This window comes from Malus sylvestris, chromosome 5 (genome assembly GCF_916048215.2).
Source record: "Malus sylvestris chromosome 5, drMalSylv7.2, whole genome shotgun sequence".
Taxonomy (NCBI): Eukaryota; Viridiplantae; Streptophyta; class Magnoliopsida; order Rosales; family Rosaceae; genus Malus; species Malus sylvestris.
The window spans coordinates 2,907,662-2,922,134 of record NC_062264.1 but is presented as its reverse complement, the minus strand read 5'-3'; the positions used below and the strand labels follow the sequence as shown (position 1 = coordinate 2,922,134).

Here is a 14,473-nt window from a genome sequence, read left to right as displayed (position 1 = left end):
TTTTTAAGCCACACAATGTTATTTCTCTTAAAACTTAAGGAATTGAATGATTGCTTCAATGAAGTAAATACCAAGTTGCTTATTTGTATGACATGTTTAAGTCCGATGAATAATTTTGAATCTTTGAATAATTAAGCGAGAATTTCTGTTTGGACCACAAGGTTTCAATTTCAGCATTTTATACCTAATTAAATGTCTTTACTTTCACTTTTATTATTGGTTTTAAAACGAAGCAAACAATTCAAACTTTTTTTCCTTCTCTTATTGCAAAATAAGTGTAGAATTATCCTCTATAATTAGAAAACAAAGGAAACAAATGAAAATGAAAACACAAAAAACAAGGAACGAAAGAGAATAACACACAGACAACCAAGATGAAATTGATCAGCAATGAAAAATTAGACTAGAAAAGGAAAGGAGGATGAGGGAAGCGGTGGAGAACCAAAAGGAAATAATTTCAACAAAAAACAGAAACGCAAAGACATAAATAAAGTGACGTGGCATTAGTTTCTATAAGCTAGGGCCCAAAAATAAACAGCCTCGCAAATACTCAGTAAATGAATAGATGAATCTCTATAAGCCAAGGCCCCAAAACAAACGGCCTCGCAAATACTCGTTAAATGAATAGATGAAACGACACCGTCCAGTCGAGGGTTAAGAAATAAAGAGCAATTTTTCTCCTTCTTCACCGGCCGCCATTACCACAGCACACCCAGACTTGGGTGGTCCTTGGAGGTCATTACAACCACTTATTCTAACTTTCGGGTGGTCTTGGGACTACCTTGGTCTCTTAGTAGATTCGCCCCTGGTGGTACACTATGTGTCATTATACAAATAGTGGAATATATGTGTTAAAAATTAATAACTTAAAAAATAAAGTTTCGTACTATTTATATAAAAACACATGATATACCACTCGTGTTTCGATCATAATAAAAAATTTCTCATCGATAATGTCTGTATAGTGGGAAATAAAAAGTGGAAAGATGAAGAAGGTCCCAATGAACTCCTCCAAGTAGGGAACTTTATTTTCACGTACATGCACATAACTGCATGTTACTACTAAACAATACACTAGAGTAGTCACTAGAGTAGTCAAACTTCACTTTAAAATGCGTTATCTTAATATTGACTAATACGATTGGTTTTGTTTGTTTGTTACGGTTTGACAAATGAGGGCGGCTATGTTGTCTTTTTTTTTTTTTTTTTTTTTTTTTCTTTTTTCGGAAACGCTATGTTGTTTTCTTTCCACGCTTTTTGTCCATTGAAATCTTGTTTTCCACTTCCTCCTCGTGATTCAGAAGAATGCTAAGAGCGTCTCCATCCGTTACTAGAAAGTAATTGTGGAGATTTTTTAAGGACGCTCTTTCTAAAGGGATACTTTTTATGGGTTGCCACCTCATGTTTTTGTAGCATTGTTTTATAATGTTACCTCTATAATAGGATGAGAAGTTATTATCTACTTTAACTATCTCGGGTCAAGCTGTACCTTCATTTTAGAAAACCGTAAATGGGGTTCATAACAGATTGGAACAATGTAATATTACAAATTTCATATAACCAGATACAACAAATCATTCGAAATGTAACAACCCATCCCGATTATTTTTAAGAATTTTGAATCGGGAGGGTATTGCTATAATTTCACAAAAATTGGGAGATTTTATTTTGAAAATATTGTTTTTGGGTCTTAATAGGTGTGCCCAAGAGGGGCCCACCTTTGGTTTGTGTTCCCTCGGCCCAAATTGCTTTCTCTCTCTCCCTCACCTCTCCCGTGAACCTCTCTGTTCTTTCCTCACTCTTTCTGTTTTCCCCTCTCGAGCTCGACACCTTTCCCTCAACTCACTCACCCTCTTCCCTTAATTGATCTGAAACCATCAAGCCTAAAGAGGCCATTTGCCATTGATCCTCACTCCTCTCATTCTTGTCAACATTACAACCTTGGATGCACGGAGGAACACCGACAACTTAACTCGGAATCTGATGAATCTGAGGCGAGTCGATATGTTTGGGGTTGTACCCTTGTTCTAGTGAGTCTTTCGAGCTGTTTGGGTGATTTTTGGAGTTGAAATCCCTTGTGCATGCGTGTTCTTCGTTCCCCAGATTCCGGCGAGGAAACCGTGGCATTGTCAGCCATGACTGGACATATTTATGGTATATTTCTATTCTACACTTAATTGTGTTCGGACAGGAATGTTGCTAGTGGGTGTTCTTGGCTTGAGCACACAGCTCCCTGCAGAGTTGGCACTTTGGTTGACTGTCGGGTTCTCGCTTTGTTCGTCGGGTTGCAAGAAGAGGACAAAGTTAATTCTGAAAGGTGCCTTTGTCGAGCCTTAAGCATATGCCGTGAGGCTCACAATCAAAACCAACTTAAGTGCTAAGGCGTGCCATTGCCATCTCAATATGGTAGATGTAAAATGAGTAGATTTAAGCCGATTACTTGCGCCCCAAGTTACTCTGACTTCTCATTATCAAAGAATTGTCGTGGATGGGTTAAGTTCACATTAGATTCTTTTCTATGCCTTGAGATCAAAGACTTTTGTTTATCTTGTATGGTAAAAGGGCAGAGGTCCGGATCTAATCAATGCATTAAGTGGATTCACTCTTAAGATAATAAAATCATTTAACTAAACCAGATCTGAGAGTAAGCCAAACTTAAAATGATTTGAATATACACTAGGGAATTCATTACAACACCAGATCTATTAACCAAAAGATAAAACAAAGGGAATCGGGCAAGATTGAACCTTGTTAGGCAAGACTTGACCTTTCGCCATTTCTTTTCTTTGTAACTACAGGGACCTGAGGGCTTTAAAAGAGGATGGATGACAAATAAATTTACACAAGAGAATCGATACTACTGGTGAGCAGCAGAGCTATTAAACTAGACAAAAGATAGCTTTTGTGAGGGCTGATCCTGAAAAGGATTGAGGTTGGGGCTGACTACAGCTTCATATGCAAATCTGGCTTGAGCAGAGCTTGTGTATTTATTTGTTTGATTGGTTAAGTGTCCTTGTCTCTGGGCCTTCTTCCTCATTTTATAGGCGAGTTAGCCTAATTGCTTGCAGCTTGGTTCCTACCCGAAAGCAGCATGGGGGGTAGTGACTCATTAGCAATTTACATACTCTGCCATTCAGAAAGTGCTTTTGGGCTGAGAGTAGGCCGATTTCCATCAAGTGTCACTTCCATGTAGGCCACTTACTCCTATTTGCTCTTGCATTAATGTGGAATCATCATTTTGCTTTGGGCTAGGTGAATGGGTTTGATGCTGGACTTTCGGGCATAGTCATGCTTTCTGGGCTTCTTTTTCAGGCTTCTCTTCCTTCCACCCAAAGTTCAAATATTTAACCCAAACAAATTGTCTTCATGTTGGTGGCTAGATCGTAGGTTTTAGTGTAGAATCAAGGTTGATTGGAGCTTGGGAAGCTTCGGCTTTCTTCTCATTCATATACGGCCAACCTGGCCTAGAAACAGGTCAAACCCGACCCACTAGTTTAGACCGGCCCAACTCGTTGGGCCATGAACCCAGCCTAGTTGTTAAAGCCCAAACCCAAGGCCTTCGGCCCACTAGCCCTCGACCCAGCCCAGCTGACGCGACTCGTGACCTAACCTAGTTGACCTAAGTCGAACTCGTTAAACCGGTCTAACTCGTTGACTTTGACCGTTGATCGGTCAACGTTGATTTTTTCTAACCCGTTGACTTTGGTCAACGCTAACTGTTTACTTTGACCGTTGATCAGTCAACGTTGATTTTTTCTTGACTTTTTTGGGTTTCAGTTGGGACCTTCCTAGGCTAATTTTGACGTCTTGGATCCGTTTTTTACATCCGTTTTTCCAAATTCAATTGTTTTAATAGAGTTTTATTAATTGGACCATTTATGTGTGTTTGGTGCAATTATTAGCAGCGTTTCCGTCCAGCCTATTTCGTACGGCTCTTCGACGACAGAGTATTTGTGAGTGGATCCCTTTTAAAATGCATATTTTACTATTAGAAATGCATACATGAAAAACATGATTTAATGGTTAAATCATTGTGTGACTTACACCAAATTCCTCATATTTTAGTATAAATATATTGTGTGCTTCCAATTGGCTCTTAAATAAGCACCCAGTGTTAGCAGCAATCATGATAGTACGAGCAGGCCACCGGTTACACCAAATTCCTCATATTTTATTACGTCATTGTGTGACTTAACCAAATTTCTCTCATGTGTAGAGTCTCCACGGAAACTTAACTAAATTGAACTGTACACGTGCAAAATAAAAGTCAGCGGATCCAAGACTTAATAGTAACATGACTCTGCTCCTATGTTAACCTCCCATTGCTCCGGTCTTGCCAATTTAAGTGTTCAACTGCGAAGTCTTAGTTTCATTTGTCTGATTTGGGACTTCATAGGAGTTGCCATGGCCTTTAGATTAGTGAAGGAAAGAAGCATTAGTCTATCGATGTTTTTCGATCTGGACTTCTGGAGATAACGGATCTAGTTGCTGCTACTTGTCCTCCATGGATGAAGTCAAGAAGAGATAATAATCCATCTGGAGTCTGGAAAAGTCGAGATTTATGTTGTTTTTGTCAAACTAATTGTTCTTGGATACATGAGTGAATTCTACTGGTAAAAAACTTGAATACTCTCATGCAGCTAGTAAAGAGGGATCACTGAACTATGTAGGCTGTAATCAGACTTGGTTGTCTAATATCTAATGTGGGCGTGACAAGGTACCAATGTTAGTTGAATGTCTGTTGCTATCTAATCTAGTGCAGTGGAAAGATAAGAATAATAGAGATAAATATCATTTTCTCAGGTAGTCATCTTCGCTCTCCGTTCTCTCTTTGACACGTCGAGCTTTTATCTGTAGTACATTTGTATACAAATCTGACTTCTTGTTCTGTCTATCGATTGCGTGTTAGGGCTCAAGTGAGTAGTGGCAGGTGAAGTTTTTCAAGCTTGTTAAAGGTTGTTTTATTTTGGTTTGTAGCCCTAGTTTTGATAGTATATATAAGATATTATGATTGAGGTTTATATTGTGTGAATGCTTGTGGAAGAGTGGAAAAATCGTGACTGCTTATTTATGTCTACCGTTTTTGCATTCTTATTTGGCTTCTTGAACTCCATATTTTGAGTACATAGAAATTAGAACTTATGCATTTTGAAAAGCAATAAGCTAAGTAGAGGAGTGATAGTAAGTAAAGTTATCACTGCCTTTAATACAGGGTTTACAGTTATTCTGCACCCTTTCTAGTGGAGAGATTTTTCAATGTGACGGGTACATGGGGTGGTACACCACGTGTCATTATACAAATGGTGGGATATGTGTGCTAAAAACTTAATAACTTAAAAAATAAATTTTATTAAAACACGTGGTGTACCACTTGTATTCCCGTCACAATTAAAATTTTCTTTTTCTAGTGTTAGTAACAGCTCCCTAGTAGAGGGTGTTGAAATCCCCAACACGTGCAACGAATGGTAAGCGTTAGTAGGGGATTAAAAAGATGGTATGGCGATGCATTGTGTTCTTTGAGAGAAACTTATGGTTCGAACGGATGACTAACTAGGACAGTTTCCACACTGGGTGAGACCAAAATACCAAAATATCTCATGCTTTTATGAGAGTGTTCTAATCAAGCGCGTGATTAGGTTACACAACCCGAGTATTCTCCTGTCTTTCATGCTCCCCAATGGTAACCATACGAACTCCACAAACTGCTCCTTGATATTGATCTTTACCTACTTGAGCTCTTATTTTCCAAATTTCATGATTAATGCATGCCCGTTATTAATTTATTAGGAGAAAGTGACATTTGTTACATAGTCAAATATCTATGTTCTTTTTCTTTGAATTCTTTGTTTGAGATCCAGTTGGTCCTGCTTTCCAGTTTTATGCCCGTTTGTGTTTGAAATGGCAAATACATAGAGGGGAAGGAGATATCTCAATTATTTGATCCTAAACGCTAATGGAAACAAAGGCAGTTATTAATTCAAATTCAAGCAAAATGCTTTCCTTATTTTGGCAAAAAAGCAACATCCATTGCCTACTTTTCTTTTGCTTGACTTTCCTTTCCATTTGATGTTCTACAAGACGTGGTAGCATTGAAGTATTTCTACAACTACTACGGAGAAAGGAAGAGTACAACGGATATTTTAACGGTTAAAATTTTCAAAAATCAAGATATAATAATTACAACACTCGGAATATCTCTAGTCCGGAGCATCATAAAATTTTTGGTAATAGCAATTGCCGTCTTGTTGAGTAGAAAACACTCCGAGTTTCCGATAGGGTTCCGATTCATTGTTGAAACTCTTCCTTGTACAGAACAGAGTGTTTCTTCCTGGCTCATGTGTTTTATCTTGTACTGGCATTTTTGGGGGATCCTAGCGCCACTCTCCTTTTTTAACTTTTGTTGCCAATTTTCTCATGCAGGGTAGGGTTCTGGTTAGGTTTTCTTTTCATTGGCTTTGATGATTGGTCAAATCCTTTCCTTCATTTGATTGTTAAGTCTTTTTTTATCACGATCACGATGGGTCAGATTTTATGTCCTTCATAATTTTTGTATTTTTAGTTTTTACGTTTATTTATTATGCAGGGTGAGGCTTATTTCTTTCTCTGAATAGTTGTTACTAGAAATATAGCCCTCGCATTGCTGCGGAATTAGAAATCGTATGAAAAAAATATGTTTCAAAGCTATAATATATTGTTACAGAATGTTATTGTTATTTACACTGAAAAATGTTTGAGCTTTTTGAAAGAATTTTTACATGAAGAGCATAAATTGGGTGAATGAAGCATTTGGAATTCTTTGAACCACTCCATGAATAGCATTACATGTGAATGATTGATTGTGTAACAAAAATTAGTAAAAGAGTGTAATAGATGAAACTTTCATATGTATAATTCAAGTTCTACACATGTATCCGTACTTTACCAATTGTTAGAAACTGCTAAGATAACAATTGGTATCACATAATTAGTATGCTATTAAACATAATGAATTCCGTGAAGCAAAAAAATGATACGCAATTTTAACTTACGATGCTAAAGAAGCTTTATAAGAGTAGCCGGGTCCTATGTGCTTTATCCATAAAAGGCATTGCAACTAGGGATGGGCAATGGTTACGCGGGAGGGTAACCGCGGTTAATTTACCCATAACCGTTTATGCTCATACCCGCATAACCGTTTACCCGTTGGGGAATTACCTAAACGGTTATAGCCATACCCATAACCGTTTATAAACGGTTAACCATACCCATAACCGAATAGCCATTTAACCGTAACCGTTTAATACTCGTTTACCCATTTATCCTTTTTAACCCGATTATCTTTTTTTTTACCATTACCCTTTTTTCACCCGTCTACATGTTTTTTAACAACTTGAAAATTAAAAAAAAATTGTCATAATTTTTTTTTTGACAATTAAACACCGTTATAGGTACATTCATCATACATTTCCATATTTTAATTTTTTAAGTCCTTATACCATTCCAATAATTGAAATAATAGTTTACGGACGATATTTTTAATTATTACCAATGAAGGTAAATATAATATTTGCTAAGTATTATTGGGTTACAAAAATTGTTTAGAAGACATTTCTGTCAATTTCATGGTTACCCACGAGGAATTTAAATTAATTTGGCCAATTCCTTGATTATGAGAATCATCATTCCTGTAGTAGTGTTATTGAGAGAAGGACCGATGAATTCCTTGCTAGCTTATTGGGTGCTAAGTATTATTGGATCGAGAACATGGTTTGTATTAGTTTTACATATATAAAATAAATGGGTAAACGGTTACCTGTTTATAACTGTGGTTAATACCTATAACCGCCCATTTAAATTTCGTGGGTAAACGGTTACACCCATAACCGTTTATTTATCTAAACGGTTACCCATAACCGTAATCGTTTAATTTAAATGGGCGGGTAACCGCGATTACCCATAACCAATGGGTATTTGCCCATCCCTAATTGCAACTGTAGATCCTGCAAACTATAAAAATCCATACAGTAAAGAGACAAAATTCAATAGTTATGGGTGTTGATGCACAAAATTAGTGAGGACTTTGGTACAACAGAAAGTGTTAAGTTTGTGACCTTCGCTAGATTGCTCCGGTCACTAGTGTGGATAAGTATGTAAATGGATAGGGATAGGGAAGCAAACATAAGATGTACGTGGTTCACCTAGATTGGCTACGTCCACGGAGTAGAAGAGTTCTCATTAATTATGAAGGGTTTACACAAGTACATAGGTTCAAGCTCTCCTTTAGTGAGTACTAGTGAATGATTTAGTACAAATGACATTAGGAAATATTGTGAGAGAATGATCTCTATTTATAGAAGATAGTTTCTAGTTTCATTCTGACATTGACACGTGTCGTGTTGTGATTGGCTTCTGATGTTGACACGTGTCGCGCTGTGATTGGCCTCCTGGTTGGAGGGAAACTCTTCTGGGTCCTTGACGGTATAACGTTGACCGGTGCTCAGTAGTTTCGGGATTGGTCAAGTATGGAAGAAACAGTGCTCCCCTCAGTTCCCGAGTGAGGGAAGTTCCTTGGTTGGGGACTTGCAAGATCCAAGCCATTGAATAATCACGAAACTTCTAAGTATCGAAGTGTGGTATCATTTTCACTTGCCTTATCTGTCTCATATGTAGATGTGGCATCTTCTCTGGAAGTACTTTTCCTCCATCCAGGGGTGGTATCTTTAACCGATGAAGATGCATAAGGTAATGTATCAATTTCACTTGAAGCTTACTTGTATTTTCGGGCTTGGTCAAGTGCGATACAAAACCCTATAGTAGGAGTCCCCCAAATCGCCGAGTTAGGAGATTTGCCAAAAGAGGTAACATACAAGGTAAGCAATCAGACTTCTAAGCAAGCAACCTAGATCGGAGGTTCGACTTCGGCTTCCGGTTGATTGTTCTCCTTCTCCTTGTGTTGTAAACAGCAACAAGGATAAGGAAAAGCAAATGGAGAAGAGATGCTATGAGATACTTTTGCTTTTGAAGAAGTAACTTTCCACAGACTTATTCCTGAACTGGGCTGGAGGGTTTTCTGGTTTCCTTCAGAGTATAAGGCCGACTCAAAAGTTTGAGGGTCAAAACAAGTCTATCAAATCAAGAGTGCGTTCGACCTAGATAATATGGGATGCTTTTGCTGTTGACAAAGTAATAGATGAATCGGCACGTGTTCTGTTGCACTTGTCTCCACATGCTTCCTTGTATCCTTCTCACTTGCCCTATCTATTCCTCAGGTAGAGCAATGCCAGGTAAGTAATCAGGCAATGGGTTCTAGGCAGTCAGTTCTTGACTGGAAGCTTGATTCCAAGTGCTGATTGATTGCTATCTTTCTCCTTGTCTTGCAGGTAAGAACAAGGGTAAATGAAAAGACAGGGAAAAAACATGATATGGGATACTCTTGCTTTTGACCCTGATGATATGAGATACTCTTGCTCTGGTGTGGCTGGTTTGCATAGGTATTATTAGGGGGGAAGAAAGCTGAGTATTTCAAGAGGATTCGTTGGGAGTGCCTTCTCAGATATGAGGAAGGGTTGAGCATTTTTGCAGGTCTGCCTGTCCGTGGAGGATGGAGGTCGACATATATAGGAGTCTCCCTAACAACAAGTAGTAATGCTATTCTTTTACCCTTCTTGGTCGTAGCAATGTAGTGGGAGCTGAAAGCTTCACGTGTTTTACCTTTGTCAGAGCACTTTGAAAAAGTGGTATGTGGTATCTGGAAAGCTGATGTTGCGTTTGAAGATTGCAGACAAGCTTTATCCAAGGAAATCTGGCTCTCAAAGTTTGGAGAACGATGCCTCTTCGATTTTAGAACAAGCAATCATGTCGGGGATCTGGCTCTCGAGATTCGGAGAGTGGTGCCTCTTCGATTTTTGAGAAAACAATCCTGTTGGGAGTCTGGCTCTTGAGATTTGGGGAGCGGTGCCTCTTCGATTTTTGAGAAAGTAATCCTATTGGGAGTCTAGCTCTCAAGATTCGGAGGGCGGTGCCTCTTCGATTTTTGAGCAAGTAATAATGCTATTCTTTTACCCTTCTTGGTCATAGCAATGTAGTGGGAGCTGCAAGCTTCACATGTTTTAACTTTGTCAGAGCGCTTTGAAAAAGTGGTCTGTGGTATATAGAAAGCTGATGTTGCGTGTGAAGATTGCATACAAGCTTTATCCAAGGAAATCTGGCTCTCGAAGTTCGGAGAGCGGTGCCTCTTCGATTTTCGAACAAGCAATCCTATTGGGGATCTGGCTCTCGAGATTCAGAGAACGGTGCCTCTTCGATTTTTGAGAAAGTAATCCTGTTGGGAGTCTGACTCTTGAGATTCGCAAAGCAGTGTTTCTTCGATTTTTGAGAAAGTAATCCTGTTGGGAGTCTAGCTCTCAAGATTCGGGGAGTGGTTCCTCTTCGATTTTTGAGCAAGCAATCTTGTTGGGAGTGTTTTTTCGAATGTGAGTAAAGGTTGGGCATTTTTGCCAGTCTGCCTTGCCACAGAGCACGGAGTTTGACACACATTGGGACTTTCTAGTTATCAAGCAGTGGTGTTGTTCCTTTACCCTTGTGGGTAATAATAGGGTAGCTCGACCTTCAAAATTTATGTGTCTAAACTTTGTCAGAGATATTTGGCAAAGTTATATGTGGTACCCGATGAGCTGGTGTTGCGTGTAGAAAGTGGTGCCTCTTCGAAATCCGGAGAGTGGTGCCTCTTCGATTTTTGAACCAACGGCCCTGTTGCCCTTTCTTTTATAAGGGCACCAATTGTGTGCAAGGAGTACATTTAGAGAGTTATTGCTTGTAGGAATTTTCCCCTTACTTCAGAAATTTATTGCGCCTCATTTATCCTTCATCATTTCTGAGAATGTATGGCCCATCCGACCGTCGTTTTGACTTGAACTTCAGTGAAGAGGCAGCCATGCCTTCTCAAGACAACATATGGCGCCCATCCTTCATATCCCATACTGGTACTCTTACCGTTGGGGACTCTGTGATGAAGAATGATATGACCATTGCGGTGGTGGCCAGGAACCTTCTCTCCCAAAGATAACAGACTACTTTCCAAACGGTCTGATGAGTTGGCTGTTAAGGATTCTCTAGCTCTCAGTGTTCAGTGTGCAGGTTCTGTGTCTAATATGGCCTAACGCCTATTTGCTCGAACCCGCCAAGTTGAATCATTGGCGGCTGAAGTGATAAGTCTCAAACAGGAGATCAGAGGGCTCAAGCATGAGAATAAACAGTTGCACAGGCTCGCACATGACTATGCTACAAACATGAAGAAGAAGCTCAACCAGCTGCAGGAATCTGATGGTCAGATTTTACTTGATCATCAGAGGTTTGTGGGTTTGTTCCAAAGGCATTTATTGCCTTCGTCTTCTGGGGTTGTACCACGTAATGAAGCTCCAAATGATCAACCTTCGGTGCCTCCTCCTTCTGGGGTTCTGCCTAGTACTGAGGCTTCGAATAATCACCATCTGGTGCCTCCTCTTTCTGGGGCTCTGCCGACTGCTGAGACTTCTCCTGAGCAACCTTTGTGAAGGCTCCTTCTTGTTTGTTTATTTTGAATCATGTATATGTACATATTTGTAACTTATCAGAGATATCAATAAACAAGCTTTACTTTATTTCAACGTATTATGTTAAATACACCAAGGCCTTCTTCACTAAGTTCTTTGAATTTTTCCTTTTGTTAAAGCTTGTATGTTGAAGCTTTGTGAGTGAAGCATGTACGTTGAGGTAATGTTCCCTTAATTTCCCGAGTGAGGAAAACTTCTCGTTTGGAGACTTGAAAAATCCAAATCACTGAGTGGTCGTGAGACTTCCGAGTATTAAGGTGCAGTAGCATATGGTAGGAGTCCCCCAAGTCTCCGGTCGAGGGAGTTGACGAATGAGGCATTTCCTTTCTAAGTGGTAGCCCAAAACTCATTCTTCATATATATTTGTTATGAAAGTTGTTAGGCCCAAAGAAGATGAGGTCTAGGCAAATTGTTTTTTTTTTCGATTTTTCGAATTTTTGAATTTTTGAATTTTTGAATTTTTGAATTTTTGAATTTTTGAATTTTTGAATTTTCAAATTTTCAAATAAATAAATAAATATATATATTTTTTAAAGCTTTGTAGGTGAAGCTTTGTAGGTGAAGCTTTGAGGTTGAAGCTTTGTTGGGCACTATGAATTGATTTTGCTTAACACTATCTTGATCAAGATAGTGTGATGCTTTTGTAGGTGAAGCTTTTGTGTTGAAGCTTTGTAGGTGAAGCTTTTGTGGGTCAAGCTTTTGTAGGTGAAGCTTTTGTAGGTCAAGCTTTTGTGGGATCAAGCTTTTGTGGGATCAAGCTTTTGTGGGTCAAGCTTTTGTAGGTCAAGCTTTTGTGGGTCAAGCTTTTGTGGGTCAAGCTTTTGTAGGTGAAGCTTTTGTGTTAAAGCTTTTGTGGGTCAAGCTTTTGTAGGTGAAGCTTTTGTGTTAAAACTTTTGTGGGTGATATTTTTGTGTTGAAGCTTTTGTAGGTGAAGCTTTGGAGTTGAAGCTTTATAGGTGAAGCTTTGGAGTTGAAGCTTTTGTTGGGTACCATGAATTGATTTTGCTTCACACTATCTTGATCAAGATAGTGTGAAGCTTTTGAGAATTTGTAGTTGTCCTCCATTGATGAAGCTTTTGTTGGTGAAGCTTTGGAGTTGAAGCTTTGTAGGTGAAGCTTTGGAGTTGAAGCTTTTGTTGGGTACCATGAATTGATTTTGCTTCACACTATCTTGATCAAGATAGTGTGAAACTTTTGAGAATTTGTAGTTGTCCTCCATTGATGAAGCTTTTGTTGGTGAAGCTTGTTTTTTTTTTTTTTTGGAAACTAGAAATTTGAAAATGTGGGAGAGACAACATATACAAATTTTGCTTCCACACTGTTGAGCAAGAGATTGTGATGCAAGCCACACTTTGTAGTAGTCGAAGGTTTGGATGAACCATATAAATTGAATTTGCTTCGAATGTCTGAGAATTGTAGTTGCCCTCAATTGATGAAGCTTTTGTTGGCACCATAAATTGGTTTGGCTTCACACTGTCTTGATTAAGAGTGTGTGAAGCTTTTGAGAATTTTGGTTGAACTCCTTTGATGAAGCTTTTGTTGGCACCATAAATTGGTTTTGCTTCACAATGTCTTGATCAAGAGTGTGTGAAGCTTTTGAGAATTATGGTTGCCCTCTATTGATGAAGCTCTTGTTGGCACCATAAAATGGTTTTGCTTCACACTGTTTTGATCAAGAGTGTGTGAAGCTTTCGAGAATTGTGGTTGAACTCCTTTGAGGAAGCTCTTGTTGGCACCATAAATTGGTTTTGCTTCACACTTTCTTGATCAAGAGTGTGTGAAGCTTTTGAGAATTGTGGTTGCCCTCCATTGATGAAGCTCTTGTTGTTGGCACCATAAATTGGTTTTGCTTCATACTATCTTGATCAAGAGTGTGAAGCTTTTGAGAATTGTGGTTGCCCTCTATTGATGAAGCTCTTGTTGGCACTATAAATTGGTTTTGCTTCACACTGTCTTGATCAAGAATGTGTGAAGCTTTTGAGAATTGTGGTTGAACTCCTTTGATGAAGCTCTTGTTGGCACCATAAATTGGTTTTGCTTCACACTGTCTTGATCAAGAGTGTGTGAAGCTTTTGAGAATTGTGGTTGCCCTCCATTGATGAAGCTCTTGTTGGCACCATAAATTGGTTTTGCTTCATATTATCTTGATAAAGAGTGAAACTTTTGAGAATTGTGGTTGAACTCCTTTGATGAAGTTCTTATTGGCACCATAAATTGGTTTTGCTTCACACTGTCTTGATCAAGAGTGTGTGAAGCTTTTGAGAATTGTGGTTGCCCTCCATTGATGAACCTCTTGTTGGCACCATAAATTGGTTTTACTTCACACTGTCTTGATTAAAAGTGTGTGAAGCTTTTGAGAATTGTGATTGAACTCCTTTGATGAAGCTCTTGTTGGCACCATAAATTGGTTTTCCTTCACGCTGTCTTGATTAAGAGTGTGAAGCTTTTGAGAATTGTGGTTGAACTCCTTTAATGAAGCTCGTGTTGGCACCATAAATTGGTTTTGCTTCACACTGTCTTGATAAAGAATGTGTGAAACTTTTGAGAATTGTAGTGTTTGCATTGTTACAGAGGGGAAATGTTTGAAACAGATGCAAGAGGGCTGAATAGGTTGATCTTCGTATGCCATGCACTGAAGTTGTTGTTGGCTTGCAATAAGACTTTGTTGGTGACTATAACTCTTGTTGGGCATAAGTGCTCCCCTAGTTGAGTTGTCAAGCTTGAGGGTTTTTGATTATTTGTGAATGCTAGGAGTTCACATGTACAAGTTGTACCACTCGTCTTCTGGTAAGTGGAATGAATGGTGAGTTGCTTTCATCATTTGGTTGGTGGTACGATGGTGAGTTCCTTCTTCCCCTGGTTGGTGGCATGAATGACAAGTTGCGAAATGATATTAGAGTAC

General features: G+C 38.9%; 1 long non-coding RNA gene across 1 annotated transcript in view; it reads right to left on the bottom strand.

Moving 5' to 3' along the window:
* Window positions 1–14,473, bottom strand: part of LOC126623651 (uncharacterized) — a 62,215-nt gene that overhangs the window by 31,273 nt on the left and 16,469 nt on the right. Inside the window, exon 2 of the long non-coding RNA XR_007623826.1 lies at window positions 1,399–1,432. This is a non-coding gene — a long non-coding RNA (uncharacterized LOC126623651). The remainder of the gene's footprint in view (window positions 1–1,398; window positions 1,433–14,473) is intronic.